The sequence below is a fragment of the Sebastes fasciatus genome, chromosome 4 (assembly GCF_043250625.1).
Source record: "Sebastes fasciatus isolate fSebFas1 chromosome 4, fSebFas1.pri, whole genome shotgun sequence".
NCBI lineage: Eukaryota > Metazoa > Chordata > Actinopteri > Perciformes > Sebastidae > Sebastes > Sebastes fasciatus.
The window spans coordinates 15754391-15771161 of NC_133798.1; positions in this window are offsets into that span (position 1 = coordinate 15754391).

A 16771-nucleotide genomic window follows, 5' to 3' on the forward strand; every position below is an offset into this window, starting at 1 on the left:
TTATTTTGCTGACAATAATTAAGTACTTTTACTTAAGGAAAATTATAATGTGTTATTGCTACTTAACTAATTCTTCTCTTCGTATTGAACTCGTGTTCTTTTCGTGATTTTCAAGAAACAAAAATGTCAATATCTTGAAACAGGGAGATTGCCTCACTCCACTCCTAAATGACGCACCATTACGTAAAGCTCATTTGCATCAGAGCAACTGAAAAGAAAACAGCCTCCTGAAAACTGTTTTTTTTTTGACTCACAGTGAGATCAAATGAGATGTTGAGATGGACGTTATTTGCAGTTCTCTCTCTCTCTCTCTCTCACACACACACACACACACACACACACACACACACACACACACACACACACACGCACACACACACACGGACACACATTGACACACATACGTACACACACAAATCTATAGTCCCAGGTCCCCCTGCACCCCACAACCTATTATCAGCAGAGATGCCCTGGCTTCCAGAGTCCTGCCCCCTCCCTAAAACAAGGTAAAGGGAGGATTAGTGAGCACCATTTAGGGGCTCCTTTCAGCCCCCCATTTCATTTCATTAGCTTGTGACCCCTCCAGTTAATTATTTTGATCTGGCCAAAGGCTCGGCCTGCTTTTAATGATCCTGACTGACTCACCGCCCCCGTCAGAACGCACAATACTTAACACACCCATTGAGGGCGAGGAATAGGAGGAGTGAAAAGGAAAGAGCAGAGAAAGGAGAAAGATTGAAAGTGGCATTTACCAGTCACCGGCCGAGGCTGTATGGAGGGGAACCTGGTGATGTTAGGGTGGCGTAACGCCCTCAGACTTTTTGTCAGAATATACTATTGTTCCTCATTGATGGAGTGGCTCTCCTTTTTTAAAGGGTGTAGTCGCTGCAGAGCTTTAAGCTGATTTCAGTAGAATAAAAGAAAGGGAATCCACTGCACCTCCTTCTTAAAAATAACAGCGATGGAAAAAAAGTTGCTCTTTAGAAATCATTCATCTGAAGTGTTACTGTGGCACTGAGGAATTGTTCAGTTGCTACTGGGCCATTCAGAGGTTATAGGGATACAGTTTTGTGATGAAGGTCACATCCGAGTGTTGTTGTGTTTCATCTAGAGAGAGCATTCACATAACTGATAATGGAAGACATGTTGAGAATAAAAACAAATGTATCTGTGTAGACTTTCAGGTAAATTCAGGTAAATCTATTTTATGAGTGTCATGTCTCATCATATGGTCATCTTTTTACAATTTCAAAATAAAGCTGTGCACATATAATTGCATTTTTATTTATGTAGTCGGTCTTATGAATCAAATTGCTCCTCTCCTCTCCTCTCCTCTCCTCTCCTCTCCTCTCCTCTCCTCTCCTCTCCTCTCCTCTCCCTCCCCTCCTCCTCTCCTCTCCTCTCCTCTCCTCTCCTCTCTTCTCCTCTCCTCTGTTGCTGTGCTGCACTAATTGCCTGTATTTGTTCATCATGTGGGTGTTTGCGAAGGGATAGCTTCCGTTTACCCGTGGCCACGCAGCTCCATATTGAACGCAAACACAATAAAAATCTAAGGAGCTTGTGCTATTTAACACCCTATAAGCATACCACCCAATACATTTCTCATTTTAACCAAACCTGAAGGATGCAACGTTTTAGAGGTGGAGCAAGCTGATGGTTGCGTTTGTCTAGATATTCCTGTCTTTTTTTCCCCCCCTCCTCCTTCTTTCAGTTCTCTCTAAGTCTGTTTTTGAGCCTTGTATTTGCTGGCAGTGCTGCTGGCCAGTTTACTCTGTCTGGCTATGCATGTAAAGAGTGTCCCCTCTTTGTTCCAGCCTTGGCCCACAGCCAAGCTCCCCCTTCAAAACTTAAGACACACACACACACACAAACACACACACACATACACACACACACACACACACACACACACACACAGTACCCCGCTCACCCCTTTTTTTTTTACTCTCTCAAACAACTCTCTCCCTCTCCCCTGCGCTGCCCTCAAATTGCAAATAACAAAAAAGGAGGAGAGAACCACAGAGACAAGCATCACTTTAAAAAGCAGGTGTCCAGAACTTTTCAGCGCTTGTCGATTTCAAATGGAGACCCTTTAACCTCCGTGCTTTTCTAGCTGGTGGCTGAGGTAGCCAGTCAGAGGCCTAATCAGTCTTGTCTGACAATACTGGGAGGTTGAGGGCTGTCAGTCCTTCTTTCAGACAGGGGCTCCAATGAAGCCGTGGCAGGGGAACCCCTGATTGATTAGTGCCTCTTTATTGAAGTGCGTGTGTGTGTGAGCGAGAGAGAGTGTGTGTCTATAGGGGCCCAGCCAGGAAGCTTTATTTAAATCCAGCCAGAGAGAGTACTATAATTATGACTTTTTCTTTCTGTTGGTCGGTTAAAGCTGACAGAGAGGGTTCTTATGGCTCACTTCACCCTCTCAGCCTCCTAAAGAGAGATTATTACTGGCCCCAAGAGCTCGGGCCAGTCAGGCTCATCAGCGTCGGCTTTATAGACCCGAGAGAAGGGCCGGGTCCAGAGTAGGACTCAAAAAAGACAAAAAAAAAAAAAAAAGGGTGGAGGACTGAGCTGAAGACAAGTCACTGTGTAATCCCATTTCAGCCTTATTCAGTGATGCCAGGGGACTGAACAATCAATGTGCTCAGTATGTCAAATAAATGAAACCAGACAGAGTTTTAACAGAGGTGCCAGTTCACCGCTATCACTGGCATTTAGATGCGTTACCCCCCCAACAAGCAAACAAACAAACAAACAAACACAAACGGAAGCTGACTGGGGGTCAGATGAATTAGTAAAATGTGGCTGATCCTGTGTGGCCTTGCTGGTAGGAGGTCTTCCTCTTTCACGCCGTCTCTCTTTTTATCAGGTCATCCTCTATCAGTATGTGTCTGCAGCGCTGGCCGGGCCTCGGCCCCGCTACTATTGTTCAGTGACAGCTCCTATCTGCTGACCATTCTGAGATATGTGTGTGTACTCACCTGCACTGTAGGTGGGCTGCCTCACAACGTATACGTTTTTACTTCACTTTCATTTGTAGATACTCATTTATTGCAGATAAGCAAGCAAACACATTGAAGAAGAGTTAATCAGGCAGAAGGGTCACATGTGGGTAAGTAGGCTAATTAGGCTCCATCGGCTCAATAACAGAATGCTGTAAAACCACCAAAGACAGATTTCACACAAACATTGTAAAGCTGTAATTTGTTTTCGTAAGGCCTATAATGAAATTGAATGGGTTAATGGTCATCATTAGCATGTACAGATAAGTAACAAGAAGAACTGTCTGTAGTATATGAACAGGACAGTGATCAAATGAGTATTCAGGTTCACTTAAAGTTACAATCTCGAAGATCTCCGTTTTGTTCTCTTTGGCGTCACTTATGGCGATAAGCGGTAATTACAGTTTTTGGATCTCTCTTCCCAGAGATACAAACCGTGTTGCTAATTGTGATTTTTCCCGGGAATGTCGCCACAGACACTCAGTTAGTAATACCGCAAATGCCAGGGCTTGCCATAAGCTCAATCATCATCATTCTATTACGTCTTTCGGTAACAATAGTGACTTAACCAGGCCTGGAATTTCATCATTTTAGGACAAAGCCAATAATGAGTTTAACTTAAGGGTTAAGGATGATTTTATTTTTGATACATAGAATAACCTTCAGTGAAATAAGAAAATAAAAAGCTTATTGGTATTAATGTTTCGTTACGTTAGCCGAGCGTTTTGCAGATTTTGTTGATTTGGTCATTTTTCCTTGATAATTGTGCCTAAGTAGGCTAAGTATACGTAGTTAAATGGTTTCTTTTTTGTCTGTTTTAATTGTGTTTATTGTTGTTATTTCCTACTTTGTTGTGCTGCAGCCTACAGACAAAGTTAATACTGTTAAAAGTCTAGTTATGAACAACATTGTTCAAAGATTTGTGGCTGTGTTTTAGTTGTTAAAATACATTCATCCTCACAATTATTTTGTATTTACATACAGTGCCTGTTAGCTGGAGGAGACCATCGCCCTCATGACTTCCGTAAAATTCCTGCCCTGGACTTACCAGACATTTATTTAAATAGAAATCTGCAAAATAAAAATAGGACTGACACAATGTAAAAGTGATTGAATATTTGCACATTCAAAGTCTTATTCAAGTTTTGTCAGCAAAAGTAAAAGTGCTCTATTGTGGAAAAATGCTCCCTGTGAGTGTTATATTAATATATATTCTATTGGATATACCATTTTACCGATGTAGTTGGAGATTTAGCCAATTCTAAGTACTTTTCTATACTGTTGGTTGATTTAATCTATAACAATGCATTACATTTTATAAGAACTAGCTGTCAAATAAATGTAAATGAGTAAAACGTACAATGTTTTTCTCTTAAATGTGGTGACATAGATGTAAGTAGCATAAAATGGAAATGCTCAAATACACAAGTCTCAAAATTGTACATAAATACGAGTACTCTTAATGTAATTTGTTTCATTCCTGGACTAGGACTTTGCAGTTTACCTTTCCAGATGGCACAAGGCACTGTGTGTGTTTGTGTCTATAGGTGTGCGTGTGTGTGTGTGTGTGTGTGTGTGAGAGAGAGAGAGTCTGTTCACATTGTATTTGGACCATTATAACATGCACCTCTGGGTGTGGCGAGACTTTAGTTCTACTGACAGTAGTCACTTTTTACATGTGCAGACTTATGACACTCACAAACACACACACACACACCACACGCACACACACACACACACACACACACACACACACTAGACCTTCAGGTTATCCTGCAGTCCTTGAACCACGCTGTGTTGCCGTGCTCCGGTGATACCGACACAACACATCACAATTACTGTCACTCCTCAAACCTGACCAATTTATTGTCCGTACCTGCACACGGAGGCGCACGTCAATGCAGAGTTTCTGGGTGATTGTTTGGTTTTATGACACTGTGCTTTAGACACAGTTGAGTATTCATCAGTGAGTGAAAAATGAGGATTAGGCATTAACAACATTCATCAAAAGTTTCTGGTTTGTGCTTTTGTAACGGTCTCCCTGAAAGGCAGTGCTTTTATTTTCTTGAATCGCCCTGTTCTTGTGTGAATAGCAGTCAAGCAAAACTGGATGCAGTGGCAGACCTCAGAGTCAATATTTAGATTCAGGTAGAGAACGCTTGGCTTTCTCCCCCCCCCCTGTGTTTTTGTTGCCGGCGGTAACAGTTTTTGGCCCACGTCGTCCCAATGCGAACAAGAGAGGCAGCTCTCGTCATTTGACTCCTGGGATTAAGAGTGTAATCCTAACACTTTGAAGTGTGTAAGATCTTAGTATCGCACATCACACAGAGCACCCGAAAACCCCTATCATTGTTATTGATCTAAAGAAACCGTCAGCCTGCTTTTGGCTTTGAACATCACCTGATTTTCTTTTCTGTTTTTTTGAGTCATTGAGGGGAATATCAGAGGCATTTCTTAAAGAGTTACAGAGAAAGAAACAGAGAAAGAAAGCAGTGACTCACCACATTCATTGAATTTAATTATCCACCTCATAATAAGCATAAACAGCCTATCTCTCTTTGAATTTTTATGCATGTGGCATTGGGTTTGCAGTTAATTTCGACAGCGTGTGGCAGCAGGTCTGCTCTGCTCACCATTAATCACAGTTCGTTAGATAACAGCCCCATTCTCTCTTTCCTCTTTAGGTCCTGTCCAGGTTCACGGCCTCTTCAGGTATAGAGGATCCACAGGCATCAATACACCTAAACCTGCTTAAGCATTAACCACGCCAACCATAAGTGAATAAATGTACAGGTTCCTCACATTTCCTCTCTATCTGTCAAACACACACACACACACATACTCACACCTGTGTTTAGCATGTCTTTTAGTTAGAGGGGGAAAATTCCGACATGAGCCCATTTATCAGGGGGAGAAGGCGAGCGATTAGATATTGGTGATAAAGATTTTGAGTCAACATCCCGGCAGGTGTCGAGCGCTTTTTACTGCACACGAGTGACTCCACTCCTGGGTGTTTATGGGCAATAAAGGATGAAACCCTTCATCCCTTCATCCCTCCCTCCTTCCCTATTCTTCTTCTCTGGGCAGAGTCCAGGCTGAGGCTTTACCAGCCTGCAGACAGGAAGAGAGTACTCTGACCTGTGGTCGTTACACTAACTAACCCATTCAAATCAGCCTCCGTAACAACGATGAAAGTGTCCTATTCTTGCAGGGTTCTCTCTAACTCATATAACCCGTTTGGCTAATTAAATACATGTAAGTAGCTTACTAACAGTGGGCGACCTCCAGGTCTGAAAAGTGAAGCCAATGCAGAAGTGCTTAAAACTTGCAGTCTTTCTAATAGCCAGCAGGGGGCGACTCCTCTGGTTGCAGAAAAAAAAAATCTGATTGTATAGAAGTCTATGAGAAAATGACCCTACTACTCACTTGATTTATTGCCTCAGTTAACATTGTAAACATGAGTTTATGGTCTCAATCGCTAGTTTCAAGTCTTCTTCAATACAGCATGATGTTCATTTAGTAAATTTTGGTCCCATTTAGACTCAAATAGACCATAAAGCAGGGTATGCTTTAGGGCGTGGCTACCTTGTGATTGACAGGTCGCTACCACGGCGTTGTCCGGTCTGGGAGTTGTCCACATTTTCGTCTTACAGCCTTAACCCTTTCACAGTGTGTTTTCAGTTCATGAAAGTTAATTGTAACATTTTTGGTCGTCTTATTGTCTTATTGTCTTATTATATGTCTTATTCAGCGTTCGGTTGTACTTAGCTCCACCCTCTCGTGTCACTTGTGGCTGCAAAAAAACAAGATGACGATGGCCAAAAACCAAGATGGCGATGACAAAAATCCTGAACTTGAGACTTCAAAGCGGCAGTCCAAAAACCAATGGGTGCCATCACGGCGACCATGTCCACTTCTTATACACAGTCTATGCTTGCTAATAGTACCCATGAAGGTACCCTTTGTTAAGAAGCATTACAAAAAATATGTAGTTTTACTTATTACAGTGTAGTTGTACAGTAGTTTGCAGTCTATCACTACAGTCTAGTCTATTTTCAGGCTCGTAAAACTTCTGGAGGCTTCTGTGTTGAGAGAGTTTGGCGCCCCAGAGTAGCCCAGAAGCGTATACTGTTTGTCATGCCGTGACAGGTTCCAACTAGATCACACAGCTACGATGACATGACAAATACAATGATTTAAACCACTGAATGTTAAGATGGGGGTATTGCCCTGTTCTGCCTGCTGAGGAAGTTTAAGTCAAGTAACGAGTGCATCAGGTCATTTAATGAGAGAGGTGTACTACTAAAGGGGGTTGATGTGAACGTGTGTCTGTTTGACCCAGAGGCGTCCAGTGTCACTGCAGTGATAGGTAATCTCCTTGTAGACACAGGAATGTGTGATGTGCTTTCACCTCTACTGGGGGGTCCACATTCACTCACCTCAGAGACAGCAGCGAAGACCTCCAGCAGCAGCAGCAGCAGTAGCATGTATGAACCCCCCAGTCATTACGAGCCACCTACTGAAACCATCAGACTGACAGGGATGAAGCCACAGGCCGCGGAAATTAACTAAGTTATCCATTCAGATTGTAGTCCGTCCAGTGAAAGGGCAGGCAGGCAGGGAGAAGCTGGTCCATTTGTTCCCTGATCAATCAAAGTCCATTCCTGGCCTCCTTATTGGTTTGGGATCAGAGAATTAGGTTGGATTGTCTTCCCAGTGATCCATTCCTGTGATAGTTTTCATCACAATAGACGACAGAAGAATGCCAGTTGGTTTTCCTGCAGGGATTCTTTACTGTATTGGACAGATACAGATGGATGGACACAGCTATTGTTACATGATGAGGAGGTTGTCTTGCATCTGCTGACCACTGGGACCAGCTACTCCACTAATAGTCCCAAAAAAAAGTCCATTCATTCAGCCATTGTTTGTATGTTGTGGTACACTGATGTGTTAACGTATGCACCTGTTGTTATGGATTAAAAAGGCAGTTTATATCTCAGAAATTGAGGGTAAAATTATATTCTAACTCATGTAATATCTCATAATTTACCTTATTTACTATTTGTTTATTTTTAGGCAATATTTATGTGGGAATGTAGTGAGGTTTGTTTTTCTAATTACGTATTTTCATAGTCTGGTACTTCAACAGTTTTACAACAAACAGCCACTTTCTTGACTTGCAAAATTATATTTTAAATTGACAAACATCATATGTGTGATTCATGGCGCAATTCAAACGGAATCAAAAAATATTTGTCTCTGGCTGTTGACTACCATTCATATTTTTTCTGAAATAAGGTCCCATAGTGGTCTGCCGGAAGGGGCGGGACTTCGCCTCTCTATATCATCACTTTATTTCTATGGGGTAAACATGACAAAAGATGTGATAAAAGACAATTCTCCTTATTTACCCTGATTTTCTCCTTCTCTTCCATTCCTTCTGACCTCTTTTAAGTAAAAGTACCTAAATACACATACATGGTGCACACACACACACTCCCTTTCTTGGTTCGCTTGTAAATAAGAAAGACGCATCTTTAATAGCCGCCTTCAAGATAGCAGAAGGAAAGAAGAGTAAATAGAAATACGATAAAGCAAAGAGGAACCAATGGCTGGTGGTCTGGTGTGCTGCCACAGTTTGCTTAATGTTAAACCAATAAGATAATACTGGGACCATGCGGTCTGGACTCGCTCCATTCAGAGATAGAGCTTGGACTGGGGGGGACTGTGTGGCGTGTGGTCTCAGTCCCTGTATCAGTGGCTCTGATTTTCAGTTAGATAATGGGGCCAAAGCGTGTGTGCGCTAAGTTAAAGAGAGTGTTTACAGCACCCACTTATTGGCAGGTGTAACTTTGAAGCAGAGTGTGTGAACTTTGCTCCTCGGACTGCGAGTGTTTGTCAAAGAGCCTTTTCTTTTTTCTTTTTGCAGGACAGGTGAAACACAGTTTGGACTGAGATTAGTAAAGAGAGGGAAAAGAAGCAGAGAAAGATAAGATGCCTGTCCCACATAGAAGAATTTGAATTTGACCTCACCACCCTGCTTCCTCACACCTCTCCACCTCCACAGCTCAGGCCCCTTGGCTCATGCTCCATTTACCCTCCACATTTGTGCGCTCCAGGGTTGCTCGTGTGCGATTGAGCGAGCAGGGACTTGTTAATTTGTGACCCATGTGGAAGGGAAGGGATAACGGTGGGGAAATTTGGTTTAAGGCAGAGCAGAAAGTTGTTCAAGCAGCGGACCTTCACAAATGTGACACACAGCCACAGGCTCAGGACTTTTGGGGCCTGAATACAGGAAAAGAATAGAAAGACAGTGGGCTAGAAGTAGGTGAGATTTGTATTCTTAGCTGATCTATGCACATCTGATGCTCTTTTACAGTTAAAACAAGTGCAATATGATTCTTGGCATATCCCGTGTTTGATTTAGTAAACATGTTTGCACGCATAATAAAGAAAAGCGCTTGCTCAAGCTTTGCACTTTGTGTTTGTTTGTCATACGCTGAGCACCAGTTTGAGGTACACAGTGTACCACACAGTGCGTGTAACCTGCTGTCCCTAAGGCATCAGTGCACACACACTCACGCACACACATTGTTGTTTTCCCTCAAACACCTTGGGATTTTTGTGTTGCTGTGCTGGCAAATCAAGATTCCCAAGTACCAAAACAATTTTCCATTTGGAAGCCGGAACGCAGGTCTTTGTTTATTCCCCGCTTCATTCAATTACCCCCTGTTTGGTTTGTTTAACATTTCATACTCATGATCTAATTTTTTGTTTGGTTGCTCTTCAGATCTGTAAATTAATGCCTCAGCTGAGCGCCGAAGCTGCATGTGGTGTAGAATTCATTAAGCCTCCTCGTCCCCTGCGCGTGTGTGTGTGTGAGTGTGTGTGTGCGCACATCACAGAACGACGGCATCCCTGGAAAGAAAGTGTGTGTGTGTGTGTGTGTACATGTGATGCTACGGTGAAAGGCACCATCTGTTCCATGTGACAGTAATGAAGTGAGGGGCATTGTGGTACAAAGCCTCAGACCCATTCATCACAGCTGTAGGCGGGCCAAGCATATTCCCCCTGTCTTATAGGGATACCTCTACACACACACACACACACTGCAACCCCACACATAACTGTATGGTTCCAGTTAGGTATTGCCTTAATGGTGGGCGTATGCAAACACTTGTAGAACAGTTATTCTGAATGACATAAACTTGAGTCACAAGTGTTAGTGCTCTATGAAATACTGATGCATTATCAGTGAAATCTTGAACATGGCTTCATTTGCATGTCATATGTCATATCTGACATACTGTATAGGAAGAACTGTACCGCCAGGTTGTGTGGGGTCATTATGAATTTGCAGTTACAACCTTGGGCTCCCGCTGTACGAGAGAGACTCGTAAATCATCTGGATCAAAACAAACAGTTGAAACATGAGATGCAAACATGGAGGCCCTTTGGTTTTAACAAAGGAGGGTTTTAGAGTACATGTTGCCTGTTTTGCTAGATTTCACTTAAGTTTTACCAGAGTATTTGGTTAACCGCTCATGTCACAATGTTGAATTGACAGTTGCTTTATGCTGGAATGCAACACGTAAATTATGAGGAATGATCACTCTATTGTGTTGTGTAACTTGCAAAAAGAACAAAGGTATTAAAGCTCAAGTTTATACTGTATATATTCAGCTTGGTTAAAAAAACAATAAGTGCTCCATCCAGCAAGTTTCTTTTTTTCCAATCTCAGATTAGATAATTCAATTTTTAGATAGTTCTACATAAAATGTGAAACATCAACACGTTCTCATCCCAATTTGTCAAATACTGATGCTTTGTCAGACCCCTCGGCGTCACTTTTCGGTCGTAGTAAACACATGCTTAATGTTGTGCATTAAACAAAAACACTTGCTTAGGTTCAGGCCACAAAACCACTTAGTTAGGTTTAGGAAAAACAACAAGGTTGGGCTTAAAATTACTACATTTCTACAGTGAAAATGTGACTTGACGTTGTGAACACGGGACACAAACGAACTGATTGTAAAGTGAAACATAACGTACAGGACCTAGATGAAAGCCTTGTGTTTGTTAAACCTGCCCACCCTGTGTGTCTCTTTCGCTCTTTAAACTACGTCAACACAGCACTTTCTCTGAGCGTTTACTGTTGCCGCAGATGGGTTTACATTGTAGTTAATGGAAAGCCCGGTGCGTTTCATACCGGTGCTAATGGGTGCCTTGTGCTGCGGTATGGAACGCTGACGGCCGTGACAAAGTGTCGATAGTTATTGTTGAGTAAGCAGTAATAACTATTTTCATAGGGGCCATGTTAACGTGTTAAGGCTGTGCTTTATACTGTAAGCCATTTTCAGAGAAGACATTTTGACATGTCACAGTAGCACAGGTGTAATTGATCCAGTTAATGATGGCTTTATTCCATTTAGCTGCTCCAGTTTCAAGGTATTGTGCATGGCGACTCGCTGGGATACTTGAATAGTACAGAGACCGTGTTAATGTCATTAGTGCTTTTCCTAGTATGACAAGTCAAAATGTCTGCTGTGAAACAGGCCTATTGACATCTCTCTGATCCTCCTAGTAGTAGAAGTAGATAACCGTTACTCTATCAGCTAAGCAGAGGTCTAATCAGCCAGAATAAATGGAAACACCTGTATGGGTGTGCAGAGCCTTTAAGTTGACCCAATGACCTCATGTTTGTACACATTGGCTGCTTTGATGCATTTAATATCTAAATATAATAATTTATATTGAACTATATTGAGCTTTTATGTTTTTTTTTTATTTAATTGGAAAATAATTTGCAGCAATACCTGTAACTTTTGAATTAAAGTATTTTTGATTAACCACAACCAAAATGGCTAATCTCACAAATGTTTCAAACCCGTCTAGCCATAAGGAATTACAAAAACATTAGCATTTTGACTTATACATTTATAGCTTATCACATCTAAGTTACAATAACTACCTTTAAGATGATACAATCTGAGGTTTGCATAACAATGTTTTGTATAACTATTATATTTCACACTGGCAAACTGACTCAGGTGCTGCTGTAGAGGTAACTGTGCTTTCAAACAGTGATCAGTTGCTGCTGCCCAGCATTGTTGGTGTTCCAGATTTGGACTGCTGTGGCTACTGACTGTATCTGAGTCTACCCGTAGTTTCCCCAAATAATGCAGGTTTCTGCTGAACACTGTATCTTCATCTCTCTTCATCTCATCACAAATATATTTTACTTGGGTTGCGGCTTCAAACAGAATGATTAACAATAAGATTGAAGGCCTGGCACATCCACACAGGTGTTTTCACAGCTATTCTCGCTGAGCAGACGTCTGCTCAACTCACCAAACTCTATGTATAAATAAGAATTATGTAATTTGTCCCGTCCTAATATGTGCAACCAGACAGTGAATGAGATCTGCACAATCTGTGCATGACTGTACAGTCCTGTTAAGAGCTCTAATCATACCGTAATAGGTGAAAACACCTGTGTGAGAGGACGATGGGTGCACAATATTCATTCAGGTTTTGGAAAACTAAATCAAGAGGGCTTGGAGCAATAATACACAGAGTTGGGGCCAGTTCTGCCTCTTTAAGGATCATTAAATCTCTGCAACTATATAGCAGAGAGTCTACCATTGATCAATAACACTTGCTGATCAATATTTATGGTTATTTTGTGACAAGGACCACCAAAATATTACACCTTTAAACAGAATCCCAGCTAAATTTAAATTTAAATCAGGATGCGATTGTTTCCAACACTTTCTACCCCCATCGGTCCATTCAGAAAACTATTCTGCCTCCTCTGTTACTATGCAGGACTCTCTATCGGCCCCACAGCAGCACCTGATCTATTAGATAAACCAAGGCAGACCTCATCTCTGTGCAAATGATTAGAATCATTGTTCAAACATTGACATCAGCTGGAAACGCTTTATTCCCTACTGTGTTTAACCAGACAGGGCTTTCCTGATGCCACCAACGCTAATATTGACTCTTACGGCCTAATCCCTCAACGTCTTTCCTCGTCTCAGAACTATGAATGAGGACATTAAACAGCCCATTTATCATATTTCCAGGGACTGACTGGAGGTGCCTCCTCTCTGTAACCTGCCCTCCCTCCTTCCTCTGCCCACTGATTGTTTTTGTCGGTGCACAGTTCAACGCCAGTATGCACTTTCAGTTTTGTTGTATAGTTTTAGACCCCCCCCTCCGCCCACCAAAACCACCAGCACCCCTCCATGGTCGGCATCTCCATGCTAACGGACATACAATGAGGTTCATTCTCTCCACTTGTTGCCCTCTCCCTGCATGAGTTGCTTGTCTGTCCTCCATCTTTACACTATATCAACACACGCTTTGTACATAACTGACCTCTCTGATCCCAGACTGAGGCTACTCCCTTCATCTGCCACACACACACACACACACACACACACACACACACACACACACACACACACACACACACACACACACACACACACACACACACACACACACACACACACACACACACACACACACACACACACATTAGCATGTTTATATGACCACACATGATTGTGCTTGTGTTTGTGTTTGAACGTACACTGGGTTGTTTGTTTGTGTGTTTGTTTGTTATTGACTCGGTTTCCTATGTGGACTCTTTCTCTCCAAACTTGGCGTGAAGTGTTGGTCAACTTGTTGTGCACAGGTTAACCCCTCCCATCCTTTTGAACCTCCTCTGTTCAAGCATCCTGAAAAAGTAGAAATCTTCAGGACTCACTGACCAACTGAAACTACATTATGATACACATTAGGGCAGGGGTGCCCAAACTTTTTCCCTTGGAGGGCCAAAACTGGAACTCAATGGTGGGCTGCGGGCCGAAAGTAAACACCTATTGTATTGTATTGTTAAGATGCAAAATGGTACTAGGATCCCCAGTTCCTCTAATTGAATTTTATTCTAGCTTTTACATAATTAACCCCTTAAAATCCACCTGCTGAATACAAAATACTATATAACACAAAATTGAAAAACAGTAAAGTCGGTCGGGATCGCCGGCAATCCTGCAGGCCTTTTAATATTTAAAAAAATTCCCCAACTTCTGGCAAATTGAACCTGATGGTTGGCCAACTTTGGCCCACGGGCCTTGCTTTGGGCAGCCCTGCATTTTGAGAATTCTTGCCTGTGATACAATTCACCTGTTAACTCATCATTACAGACTGGAGCAGAGTGGAACATTTGCAGCTTTAACAGAGCGACTGTTAGATACAAAAAGACGTTATAAACTCCTTTTTCATGCTTGCAATGCATTGTTGTCACTTGCAGTTTTACAAATTGCTCCTTACATCTTTTAATGGTTCTCCTCTTCTTGGTCTGTTGTGAGCAAGTTTAATTCTCCTCTCTCTTCATCGCTCGCCTCCACTCCCCGACCCGCCCTCTCTCCTCCCCGCCTCCTCCTCCTCCTTATTTACTGGGTCGCTGGTGTGCCTCATGCTCTGTATAGGGCCCCACTTTGCATTTCCCTGCCTATCAGAGAGCTTGTGTGTGTGTGTGTTTATGTATAGGAACCCCCCTTCTCCCGCTAGCTGAAAGCGTAGAGACAGCGTCCCTCTCCTTCAGCCCAGAGGCTAAGTCTACTATCATGCTAATGCCCATGTCCTGAGACTAATAGGTCCTTTTACACTGGAGGTTTTCATTCCCCTTGCCTCACTAAAGGGTTTAGTGCCAAGGCCCTTTCTCTCCTTCCTAAACTTTTAAACAGGATAAATATTTCTGTGATTCCTCCGCCTGGACGATGGGGTTTGGAGACCGCTCTTTGTATAATTGGCTCCAATGGCCTTGTTACGCTTTCTGTAAATACACCACGCGAGATGCAGGGACGCACAATTAAAAAGGCTGATCAAAAAAGAAAGAAGAAACAGGATTGTGCTGTGCATTTTATGTGAGAGTATGTGCCCATACATTTGTGTGTGTGCTTGGATTTGGTAGCATGTGTGTGGGGGGGGGGTGTGGCTGTGTTTATGTTGGAAAGATTGAGATGATTTAGAGGCTCTTGGCTTCTCCGCTCCTCGTTACTGCATATAGATTTTGATGGGGCAGTAAATCAAAAAGTTGTTCATCTATTACCTCCAGGCAATGATCATCATAGCTACTAATGTAAATAAAAAATGTTTTATTCAATGTCATAAAGACCTTGTTTTCATGAAATTTACATTTTTTTAGATTCATGTTGGCTAAAACGTAAAAAAAACTGTATTCTACAAATCAGAAGATAATTTCATGTACATTCCCATTATTGTACGTCCCCGTACAGTCTAAAGGTCTGGTCATGGCATAGCAAATTTCCCCCGCACATCTTCACGAGATATATGGCTAGAAGCTCGGTGGTGTAGTGACAACCCGTTCTCATTCTCAGGGCGTCAAATACTGAGGTTTTGTCATGGCCGTCGGCATTCGATACCGGCACCCTTTAGCGCCGGTATGAAACGCACCGGGCGTTCTATTAACTATAATGTAAACCCATCCATGGCAACAGTAAACGCTCCGAGACAGTACACCGGGAGTGTGTTGACGTTATTTAAAGAGGAAAAAAGACACACAGAGAGAGGGGAGGATTGGTCCAACAAACACGAGGCGTTCATCCAGGAGACCGCTGTTCCTGTCCCGTGCGTCATGTTACAATCAGCTGTTTGTTTGTGTCCCGTATTCACAACATTCAGTGTCATTTTCACTGTACAAACGTAGTAGTTTTAAGCCCAACAATGTATTACTTTCCTAAACCTAACTATAGTGGTTTTGTTGCCTAATCCTAAAGTGACGCTAAGGGTAACTACTGTAATGGTACATGTCCATAGGGGCGTTTTTATCGCGAGGGATCACCTTGCTTCCCAGCATTGGACGCTTGATTGGCTGCCACTAGACACGAGACACTCCTGACTGATCCTGTCAAAACCTACCCAACGGGCTTCGATGACATCACCTGGACAGATTATATTGCAGTTGGATCAAACAACTGTGTGCTGTTAAACAACTCCTCCTTGATTCAGAGCTGATTGCCTTCGGAGGAGCTCAGCGGCATTCCGAAGAGAAGGATGAGCGTTGGAGCACGCTGAACGTTTACTGTGTTTTGGGTTTTGCTTATCTCGCTGTACAGTACACAAACAGACAAGGCGTTGGCAGCAGACAATCAAAGCGTAGAAGCCAACCGCTCCGTCCCTCCAAGTGTGAAGCTTCCAAACACACACACAACACTGGAGCTGTAAAGGCAGCCACTGCCAGTGTTTATATTTACACCAAGCATGAAGACGGAGACAGATACCGGCGCTTTGTTGTTGTGACACGCCGGTGATGGCGATTCCAGCCTGGTGACTAAAGAAGTTTTCAGCAATGACTTTGCTTTTCCACTTCACTGTTCCGTAACATCCTGACTGAGGAGAATGGGGGAGACAATTCTCTTCAATTTGCTATAATTTGTAATTCAACCGGTGCTGCTTTTCTTGGGATCAGTACGTCGTCTCACAATTCTTCAGTTGGCATTTAATCAAATAGTCATCATTATGAGTTATGAGGTTTTTTTTTATATCACAGGTATGGAATAGCATTGAACTTCAAGGAATGTATTATGATAGTTGTGAGGCATGATTTATGAACTTGACCCTTTGGCACTAGGTTCATTTGCAGTTATATAATGTATTAGTAGCTGAGATAGGAGTGAAAGGCATAAAATGCTGTTTATATATATATATAAAACATATTATTGCTCAATACATAC